We start from the raw sequence: 11811 nt of genomic DNA, 5'->3' as shown, positions 1-11811 counted from the left end.
CCGACTGCGATGGCCCAGAGGCTCGCCACGAGCATTTCCGAAACCGGACGACTTGTCGGGAGTTCGAGCAGTGCTGTGGTGAGTGTCCTCAACACGGGGTGAAACTACGTCGAGACGTCGTGGGGTTGGGCGGCCGCCCCTCATTGCTTACATCGGACGTCTTAGGCTGGGCAGACTGGTGGAATAGGACAGGCGGCTAACTGTGAGGGAACTAACGTCAGACTTTAATGCTGGGCAGAGTACAAGACACTCCTAACATTGGGCCTGCGCAACCGACGACCTAAGCACGTGCCAATGTTAACTCCACGACTTCGGCGACTACAACTGAAATGGGCACGTGACCATCGGCACTGGTCGTCGGCGCAGTGGCAGAGCGTTGCGCGGTCTGATGAATGCCGACATCTTCTTCATCATGCCGATGGGAGGAGCGAACATTCCACGGGAACAGCTCTTTGACAGCTGTACTGCGGGACAGAGACAAACTGGCAGCGGCTCCATAATGGTTTGGGGAATATTCACATGAGCATCCACGGCTCCAGCGGAGCTCGTGCAAGGCACCACGACGGCCAGTGTGTATTGCACACCCGTTGCATACCACGTACGCCCCTTCATGACGATCAAGTTTCCCGACGCCAGAGGCATTTTTCAATAAGATAATGCGCCATGTCACAAGGCCAGGATTGCGATGGAATGGTCCGAGGAACACAGTGGCGAGTTCCAATTGATGTGCTGGCTCCCCAACTCACCAGATCTGAACCCGACTGAACACGTCTAAGATGTGACTGAACTAGGCGTCAGAGTTTATCGCCCGTTTCCCTGGAATTTACGGAAATTATGCGCCTAGTATGTGAGAATTTGGTGGCAACTCCCTCGACCTTGCATGCCACGATACATCGGCGTTGTTATCCGTGGCAAAGCTCGACAGACCAGCTACCAGGTAGGTGGTCATAATGTCCTCGCTGGTCTGTGTACATGCCTCATTGACCTCTGGTTCAAAATGGTTGAAATGGCTCTAAGCACAATCGGACTTGAGGTCCTCAGTCCCCTAGACTTAGAACTAATTAAACCTAACTAACCTAAGGACATCACACACATCCATGCCCGAGGCAGGATTCGAACCTGTGACCGTAGCAGCAGCGCGGTTCCGGACTGATGCGCCTAGAACCGCTCGGCCACAACGGCCGGCGAGCTCTTGTTAATGGAGGGAAACCAAATTAGGAGGTTCAAAAAATCCGATTTTTATTGCATAAGTCATTAGCTTAACTATCCAAGAGTACGCTGTCAAAATTTCAAAACGAAATTCGCATTCGTTTAGACTTTATGAGCATAGAACCGAGTGCAAGACATAAAAAAGCAATTATGGCGACATACTATCATATGATTTCCAAGAATGAAAATTCTTGACACGAGTATTGCCCAGAGGGAGAAGACAGCTGGTGAGAGTGGCAGAAACGAACAGCCCTTGGAACGGAACATGAACCTCACCCTACTCCATTGCACCCCGAAGTACAGAAGGAAATTCTTCCAATGTATGAAGATTTATCAAGGGATGAATTACTGGAGAGATGTTTCGGTGGCCACACGCAAAATGCGAATGAAATTTTCAGTTCTACTATTTGACGATTAGCTCCTAAACACTTGCACTCCGGACTAAAAGTCGTTGAATTGGCATTGTATTTAGCAGCGGTCGTATTCAATGAAGAGGCAACGGCCTTGCCGCAGTGGATACACCGGTTCCCATGCGATCACCGAAGTTAAGCACTGTCGGGCGTGGCCGGCGCTTGGATGGGTGACCATCCAGCCGCCATGCGCTGTTGCCATTTTTCGGGGTGCACTCAGCCTCGTGATGAGGAGCTACTCGACCGAATAGTAGCGGCTCCGGTCAAAGAAAACCATCATAGTGACCGGGAGAGTGGTGTGTTGATCCCACGCCCCTCCTATCCACATCCTTCTCAGGGGACGACACGGCGGTCGGATGGACCCGATGGGCCACTTGTGGCCTGTAGACGGAGTGGTGGTGGTATTCAATGAAAGAAATTCATCCCTTCTGATGGCCATGAACGAGGCAGGAATTGTAGTAGGATCACAAAGCTTCAATTATGCCGAACAAATGGATAATCAGCGCGTGAGCCGGCAAAATCGACGTAGTTCATTGGAATCGTAGGAAGATCAGAAAGCACTGCTGCAAGCGCAAAACCAAGCCTATGAGGAAGAAGGATTACTGTACGGTGCTGGAACCGCAGATTAACCGGTAAAAACTTTGAATTATTGTTAACTTCCTTGAATTTCTAGTTTCCGAGAATTTATTTTTCAAAGGCGTTTATCTCGAAATGACTCTTTTCCCATTTGCGTGCAGTCTAACCCAAAAAGTATAGAGCCGATCATTATGAAAACTGATAGTATGATTCTTTATAAAATTACGGATTATATGACCCAACTTGTGAGATGATATCACGATTTTCTTAACATAATTAGAGTAAAGAATCGTGAAAATCTAAGTAAATTGTTCAAAAGCCTGCAACATTTTAAATTTTTATTACTTTCACATGCACTGAGGTTCATATTCTTAAAAAATAAGTTATTAATGTAAAATCAAAAACTTTTTGATTTCAGATGACTACACTGCACGCATTTGGACAACTATACTCACAACCTTCAGTGGACATCACAGCGTAACTTCGTTATTTTTGGCTAAAATTATTCAAAATAATTCACAAAAACTGTTGGAAATATGAATGAAATGATGTTAAAATTTGATTCAATTCTAATTGATTCTTCTCAACTAAACAAAAATCCCAAAAAATCTGTGTCTGCCTCCTCATGTGGGTTGCCCCCTTAAATTTGTCAGTGGGCTCTACACTATTTCCCCTTTATGACCAACTTTCTTTACTGTTTGAAACCTGACGATGGCTGATTGTTAAGACGAAACTAGTCATCAATGATTGTTAAAACACTGGAATGTGGACCATTAAAGGATTTTATATAAAAGTCTTAAACGTTTAAAAACAACTTCGTAAAGCTCTGGGAAAAAAATCTTTGAGCTACAGTGGACAAATTAGATCGTAATTCCTACGTCAACTGAACTGTGTCCAGTGAGTGGGGAGACTGAAGACTCAGAAATAAATAAACAAATAAATACACTAGGATTGGTAGATGTGGCACGGTTGAGTGCTGCAGCGGCCACGCCCCCCTGAGCCGGGCAGAGTCACCGCCACAGCTCCGCCGGGCGCCGGCTATGATTACGCCGCGGCGCACGTCGGGCGCTTAGCATAATGCGCGCCGCGCGCTGCGTGCTAAAGACCGCTGTCGAGGCAGAGGGGCGTCCCCGGCCGTCGCTTTCTCTCGCCGTCAGTAAGATTACACGTGTCTCGGCACTCGAACGGCGAGCGCATTATCCGTCATCAGCGCGCCCGACAACTAGAATGCAGATTTACATGCGCCCACTTAATAATGGCGCTCCGAACACACGATAGCTGCGCAGGCCTTGAACTGCAGTAGAGCAAACAGTGTACGCCTTAACCTTATGCAGACGGTGTTAACTAACCGTCGTTCTCCGGCCGCGCCTGCGTGCCGCTCCATCATCGGAGTTTCTTCGCCACGCGCGCGCTCTGGCCGGTGTGCGGCACCCGACCCGAGTCAGCCGGCGCGCCGCTCCGCGCATCTGGTGGCAGCTAGACGTTCACCGGCTCACTGGTACCTATTCTCCACACAGCTAGCCGTGTAAAACCACTCTACAAGAGGTCGCCAGCGCCGCTGCGGAGCGCGAGACAGCAGCATTAAGACTTCTCGCAAATCCAAAGTCAATAATCAAAAGCCCAGTAACCATATCCCTATTTAAATAAAGGTACCTGGAACGGACCACTCCAGTGCAGTATGCTTACCGCTACAGTTCACTACACCGCTTTAAGCTGGATCCTAGAAACTACCGCCAACTATTACCGCAGAAAGAAAACAGGAATATAAAACGAAATTTTCATTGTGCAGCGGAGTGTGCGCTGATATGAAACTTCCTCGCAGATTAAAACTGTGTGCCGGACTGAGACTCGAACAGGTCCCGAGTTCGAGTCTCGGTCTGGAACGCAGTTTTAGACGGCCAGGAAGCTTCATATCAGCGCACACTCCACTGCACAGTGAAAGATTCATAATGGAAACATCCCCCAAGCTGTGGCTAAGCCATGCCTCCGCACTATCCTTTCTACCAGGAGTGCTTGTTCTGCAAGTTTCCCAGAAGAGCTTCTGTGAAGTTCGGAAGGTAGGAGACGATGTAGCTGTGAGGGCGGATCATAAGTCGTGATTGTGTAGCTCAGCTGGAGCCGGCACGGTAGCTCAGCGTGTTTGGTCAGAGGGCTAGCTGCCCTCTGTAATAAAAAAAAACTGAGTTAATGGATCAACAACGAAGTGAAACGGGTGTCTTTCGACGTCCGCCCCGAGCAGATACAACGAACGAAGGCGAACAAAATGAAGCCGCCACGGTAGCTCAGCGTGTTCTGTCAGAGAGCCGGTTTGCCTCTGTAATAAAAAAAACTGAGTGGAAGGATCAACAAAACGAACTTTAGCGGATGTCATGTGACGTCCGCAATGACCAAACAACGATCAACAACGAACAAAATGAAAAAAAAAGGTGCTAGAGCTCTTCCAAGCGAAAGGCAAAGGTCCCGAGTTCGAGTCTCGGTCCGGCATACAGTTTTAATCTGCCTTGAAGTTTCAAACAGGAGTACAGTTTGTAATCAACAGGGAAAGAGTCACATTAAAACGTCAAACTGAATTTACCACGGAAACAAATGAAATTTTTCGGCGTTGACCCTAGGCAGGTTCATCACTTTTACTCGACGCCGTCTCCAGCTACCTCACGACTCTGAGCTTTGCTCTGAGGCCCGTTCTTATCGAGCAAGTCTAGGTTCACTAGTGCTGTGAAAACACTGCAGAGTGTCAAAGCAGAATTCGACAGGTGTGCACGGGAACGCTTCTCCGAATGCTCTGAAGGGTTTCCGCACGGGGACAGTGACATCGTTGATTACGAAGGATCGCTAGCTTCAAAAAAATGGTTCAAATGGCTCTGAGGACTATGGGACTTAACATTTGTGGTCATCAGTCCCCTAGAACTTAGAACTACTTAAACCTAACTAACCTAAGGACATCACACACATCCATGCCCGAGGCAGGATTCGAACCTGCGACCGTAGCCGCCACGCGGTTCCAGACTGTAGCGCCTAGAGCCGCACGGCCACACCGGCCGGCGATCGCTAGCCGTGATAGGCGCTGTAAAAGGCGAACTCCGCCCCAGAGGGCCGAAGGCTCGGCTCCTCAACCGTAAGATGGCTCCCAGCCGTCTGTTCGACGTCCGGGTGTCCAAAACGGCTGCATCACATTATTTCAAATGTAGGGCCTTTAGCCAGTCACACTCGTTTCCAAAATATAACCATTCTCAATGGCCATTCGCTGGCCGTGCTTACAGCACTTTTGCAATTTGCTGCCTGCAGCCAAGACTTCGAGAACTTTTACTGCAGTGGATGTTGGAAACTCTCCCTATAAGCCAGTCATGCAGGCTCCCGCCCACAGCCTCTGTAGGGGGATTAGGGGAGGTCCACTCCATCTTTTTCGGGTCCAAAAAGGACCCCTTCCGCTTACAGTCGGAAATTGGCCATGGCGACTCCAGTAACGGACAGGCTAGCCCAAATGTGTGCCCACGAAATGACGTATTACACTTGTGCCGTATTGTGACCACTAGTTTCCGTTTGCAAGGGGAAGACTTTTTTCCCCTAAAGATAATGGGCCGGTCTTTCCCTAGTCTTCCTAAAGGGGTGGTGGTCGCATCCGGGTAGTCTGATTTCAAGGGCATTAATTGCCGCATGACGGGCAGTGTTTCCCAACAGCAGCTGCAGAGACAGACGGGATAGAGCTCACAGCAACCAACACCTTACAGAACGGCCGTAACCGAGAGTAGGAAATGACCAATGAAAATGCGTACCCTCTGCAACTGAAAGGCAAGAATGTTAAATAATTTCGTGGGTCTGTTTGGACCTCGTGATATCTGAGAGCATGCCAGCAGCCCTCGTCGGTTGGCAAGTGTTGAGGTCAGTAGCACAGAGTTTGTATTTTAAAGTGGTTTAGCATTTTGTGACTCTGAAGCTAGCGATCTTTCCTCATCCGAGGGGTTACTCTTCCAGTGCGGAAAGCCCATGAAATATTCCAAAGCGCGTTCCTGAGTTGGGTGTCGAATTCTGCTTGGACACTTCCCTCGGCAAGCATTGGAGGTTAGAGAGATGATGATGATGATGATGATGATGATGATGATTTGGGTTGAAGGGCGCTCGACATCATGGTCATCAGCGCCCTGACAAAAAGTCGACATGCAAATCTCATGGGTGGGGACGAATGCTGTCCCCACATGCGGAGCAGTTTACAACGTATTAAAGTCTGCTGCCCTTCCCTAACCGGCTTGAGTGACCGAGCGGTTCTAGGCGCTGCAGTCTGGAACTGCGCGACTGCTACGGTCACAGGTTCGAATCCTGCTTCGGGCATCGGTGTGTGTGTTATACTTAGCTTAGTTAGGATTAAGTAGTTCTAAGTTCTAGGGGACTGACGACCTCAGAAGTTAAGTCCCATAGTGCTCAGAGCCATTTGAACCATTTTTTTTGCCCTCCCTACCAGTTTAGGGATGAGGCTTGACCACAAAATTTCACCACTCTTGTAACACTGGTATCTGTATAGAGAGCGTAGCGTTATCCGGAAGAAAGAGCCCTCAGCCTAGAGTGTGGAGCCATTATCTGACTGCAAGTGGCGCTGGGGAAAAATTAAGGACCTCGCTAGTATTCACTGGTGGCAATTTTTCAGCGTGGCCTTTGTGTTTGTCTCTTTACTGTTGACTTCGCTTTGTATTCCTGTTTTGTTTTGTGCAGCTAGGAGACTTCTGGATGCGCAGCATAGAACGGTGAACATTCCAGTACAGTGTTCGGCCCTCGAACATTTTCCCCAAACTAATTAGGTAGCAACAGGGTTTTTAATCACTGACTTTGAAGTGGTGAGAAGTTCAAGCCTGTTCCGCGGATCAAAGCGAGCCTGGCGACCCTTATGTAGGCTGCTTTGACAGCGTAGCAGAGCAGACAATTAATGGACGTCCGCCCATAAACGTTTGCGAGTTATCCGTTGAGCAGTGCGTCGAGTAATTTGTCTCCCTAAAGTCATCGTCCTCACAAGGGACGAGTTTGTGTTTCTCATCGTGGAGCACGCCAAACGCGGTTGGAGCACGCTCAGAAATAAGCTCTTACATCACACGGGACGTAACGTGGCTTCTCATCGTGCTTCGCGACCTCTAGCCGACACCTGACAACCACACCTCAACATTTTACGTAAACCGAGGCACGTAAAATTGCTGTGTTATCTCTATTAAAACGCGCTTTGGCTCCCATATCCATACGGCAGCCACGTTGTTCTGTCTGTAGTATAATATACATGAAAACTTCATTATCTCTGAACGTGATACAAGGCAAAACGGAAAGATCCATGCCGAGAAGCTAAGGTCATAAGCTTTTAAAAATTTTCATTACAGATAGTGCGACAAAAATTTACAACAGCCTTCCATAGAACATAAAAATTATTTCATCATTCTCACACGTTAGTAAAGCCCTAAAGTCATTCTTATTAATCACTGCTTATATTCAGTAGTAGAATTATTACAACATGTGAATTACAAGATTTTAAATAAAACTGTGTGTGTATTGAAAGCTGTCTTGTAGGTAATGCCACACAAACATGAGTTTATTGTAACATTACAATTAAATTTTCACTGTTGAGAGACAAGGAGACAGAGCGCATACACAGGTACTCAGTGTTTGTAAAGGAAAGAGGTACCCCAAAATCTTGAAATTATACTGAATAAATAGATAATATTGACTGTGAGTGATCACACAGGGACAGACAACGGTTTTGCTATTCACTGGTCCATGTTCCTTGACATATTCACCACTGGCGGTTAGAACAAAACTATACCTCTGTTGTAGCCTACATGCTTTTGACTTACGACAAGGGTAATAATCGTTACTACATTTTACATTATTATTATATATATTATTAATTTTACATATGTAAATTGAACTAGTGCAATCTTGGAAAATATATTACATGCAACTGGTTGAAAAGAAATACCTCTGTAGTGAAACTTCCTGGCAGATTAAAACTGTGTGCCGGACCGGGACTCGAACTCGGGACCTTTGCCTTTCGCGGGCACGTGTTCTACCATCTGAGCTAAACAAGCAAGACTCACAACCCGTCCCAACAGCTTCAATTCTGCCTACCTTCATCTGTAGTTATTAACATTTTGTTTATTGCCATTGTGTTGTAGTTGATGTATGAAGGCCACTTTCCTGGAAGTTTTACTATTTCCAACTTTTCTCAAAGATTAATTTTGGCCTTTCTCTCTCTCTCTCTCTCTCTCTCTCTCTCTCTCTCTCTCTCTCTCTCTCTCTCGAGCTTATGTATTGGTTCTGGACTATTAAGAAGCTGATCAAAGTATTTTGCAAGTATTTGGAAGTTTTCAGTGTTACGCACGCCAAATAGGTGAGCCTCGCCCTGCTCCCTTGTGTTACCAGACTTACATTTGAAGTACATCTAAATAACTCTATAAATCTCGCTTTCTCTTGAAAGACATGCTGGAAAAGGTTTTATTTAGCAGAGAATCTATAAAAAAACTTTCATACTAAATTTCCTCGTATACTCGCCTGTTTTACCACCATCTGGCCATATCTAGCCTTTCAAGTTAGAAGGGTAGTAATCATAACAAATTTGACTATAGTAATTTTACGTACATAATCCAAACTAATTAGCCGTACTGAAATTTTACAATTGATAGTTTAGCATGTTGTTGTTGTTGTTGTCTTCAGTCCTGAGAGTGGTTTGATGCAGCTCTCCATGCTACTCTATCCTGTGCAACCTTCTTCATCTCCCAGTACCTACTGCAACCTACATCCTTCTGAATCTGCTTAGTGTATTCATCTCTTGGTCTCCCTCTACGATTTTTACCCTCCACGCTGCCCTCCAGTACTAAATTGGTGATCCCTTGATGTCTCAGAACATGTCCTACCAACCGATCCCTTCTTCTGGTTAAGTTGTGCCACAAACTTCTCTTCTCCCCAATCCTATTCAACACCTCCTCATTAGTTATGTGATCTACACACCTAATCTTCAGCATTCTTCTGTAGCACCACATTTCGAAAGCTTCCATTCTCTTCTTGTCTAAACTATTTATAGTCCATGTTTCACTTCCATACATGGCTACACTCCATACAAATACTTTCAGAAACGACTTCCTGACACTTAAATCTATACTCGATGTTAACAAATTTCTCTTCTTTAGAAACGCTTTCCTTGCCATTGCCAGCCTACATTTTATATCCTCTCTACTTCGACCATCATCAGTTATTTTACTCCCTAAATAGCAAAACTCCTTTACTACTTTAAGTGTCTCATTTCCTAATCTAATTCCCTCAGCATCATCCGACTTAATTCGACTACATTCCATTATCCTCGTTTTGCTTTTGTTGATGTTCATCTTATATCCTCCTTTCAAGACACTGTCCATTCCGTTCAACAGCTCTTCCAAGTCCTTTGCTGTCTCTGACAAAATTACAATGTCATCGGCGAACCTCAAAGTTTTTATTTCTTCTCCATGGACTTTAATACCTACTCCGAATTTTTTTTTTTTGTTTCCTTTACTGCTTGCTCAATATACAGATTGAATAACATTGTGAGTGATAAAACAAAATTGTGAAATGACGTGAAGATGAAAGAAAGTAGCGAGATTCGATCCAGAGATCTCGCTCTTATGAAACTACGGGCTTATTCGTATTTTTTTTTTCTTTTCCTTTTTTCCACCACCAAGCGTAGCAGCAAACCAACGTCTCGAAGCGGAGGGCGCGGCAATTCGCCACACTCAGTGGGACTATCGATGCATAGTTTTTCAGAGAAGAACATTGCAATCAACAGAAAATAACCGATACTATGAGCGGAAAATGCGTAAATGAACTGCTCATTGCAGCAACACCCGAGCTCCGGGGTGGGTTAAGAAAGACACCACAAAAAAAATTAGAGAAAATTTTTTTGCATAGGTGACTGCGAAGAGCTGCACCGGGTCCTTCATTAAGAAAGTGCCAAGAATCACCGATATTTTTCTCGCCGTCAGTAAACAAGTAATGAAGTGTGTGTCGACAAATCCACTTCACGGAGTTCGCCTTCGTTTGCGGGAAGTACCCCAAGTCTGGAAAGAGGAGCAGGTGAGAGAGATCCTGATGAAGAGACGCACGGGCGATTAATGTCAGCCGCGATGGATTATCCGAGCGGTCTAGGGCGCTGCAGTCATGGACTGTGCGGCTGGTTCCGGCGGAGGTTCGAGTCCTCCCTCGGGCATGGGTGTGTGTGTTTGTCCTTAGGATAATTTAGGTTAAGTAGTGTGTAAGCTTAGGGACTGATGACCTTAGCAGTTAAGTCCCATAAGATTTCACACACATTTGAACGTTTGATTAATGTCACCTTCCGTCACAGCAAGAAGCAGACACCATACGATGCTCGTCCGTGTCCACATCACTGGCAACACAACGGGGTGTCTGCAAGGTGAACCCCGCGAAGGCGCGACCAGCGTATTTGCTCGCCATTGACCGTAAGGTACATTGCACACCGGATGTCGGTGGCAAGTAGGGAGCGCACACCGACCGCCAAATGGCACGCCAGTCGACGTGGAGACGCTCCCCTCAAGCACATTCGGCGGCCTGTGCTTCTGAAGAAAGCCGTAGGTCGCCTTCGTGGACGTAAAACGCGTTGGCAGTATCGCAGTAAGGGCATGGCTCAGTTCGAAGAAAAAATAGCGAAAGTAAAAGGAGGGCGGCGGAACGTCCGAAAGCTGAGAGAGAGCGTGGTGCAAGGGCCTGCAGCAGTTGGCTGGCGAGTCGCGTAGGACGACGGCGCCTCAGCAGCATCTGAGAGCTGACGAAAAGGGCTATCGCCCTGCCAGGGCACGATACAGGGATGAACCGTGATTTTATCCATACTGCATCAGAGGTCGTGGTTGTGAATGTCAATGTTAAAAAATATATCGGCTCAACGACTCGTTTATAGTGTAAAACACTAAGATTGGCGCGTTTCGGTAGTCAAGCTTCCATCCTCAGAATAATAAAAAGTAAAAGAACCTGTTAAAACTCACTAAAATGGAACATGCACCAGGCACAATAAAAGTAGCCACGATGTTTTAATTTCATTATCAATTTTATTGTGCCTGGTGCATGTTCCATGTTACTTTTTATTATTCTGATGATGGAAACTCGACTTTCGAAACGCGTCAATCTTAGTGTTTACAATATAAACAAGTGGTTGAGCCGATATATTTTTTAACAGGGCTGAACCGCCTCTGGGACGCGCTGTTGGGATAGTAAGGGTTCCCTATAACGGGAAGGAAAGTGAAACAGCGATGTTCAGTGCACTTGAATGGGAAATTTAAGAAAAGAGGCCAGGTTGCTCTTGCAAAACTATGTTGGGTAAATTTACAGAAGCGAGAGTCGAAAACGAACCACCATCAAAATGGCTCTAAGCACTATGGGACTTGACATCTGAGGTCATCAGTCCCCTAGAACAACTAACCTAAGCACATCACACACATCCATGCCCGAGGCAGGATTCGAACCTGCGACCGTAGCGGTCGCGCGGTTCCAGACTAAAGCGCCTAGAACCGCTCGGCCACACCTGCCGGCGAACCACCATTATAATCTCACGTAGCAACCATGAGAACAACATAAGAGAAAATAGGCGTGAACACTTATATTTTCT

At 46.4% G+C, this 11811-nt stretch overlaps 1 pseudogene; it reads left to right on the top strand.

Moving 5' to 3' along the window:
* Positions 1-1703: 1703 nt before the first annotated feature.
* Positions 1704-1820, top strand: LOC124546341 (annotated as a pseudogene).
* Positions 1821-11811: the final 9991 nt, after the last annotated feature.

The sequence above is a fragment of the Schistocerca americana genome, chromosome 8 (assembly GCF_021461395.2).
Source record: "Schistocerca americana isolate TAMUIC-IGC-003095 chromosome 8, iqSchAmer2.1, whole genome shotgun sequence".
Taxonomy (NCBI): domain Eukaryota; kingdom Metazoa; phylum Arthropoda; class Insecta; order Orthoptera; family Acrididae; genus Schistocerca; species Schistocerca americana.
Note: the sequence above shows the minus strand (reverse complement) of the source record. Positions and strands in the feature narration are given on the sequence as shown.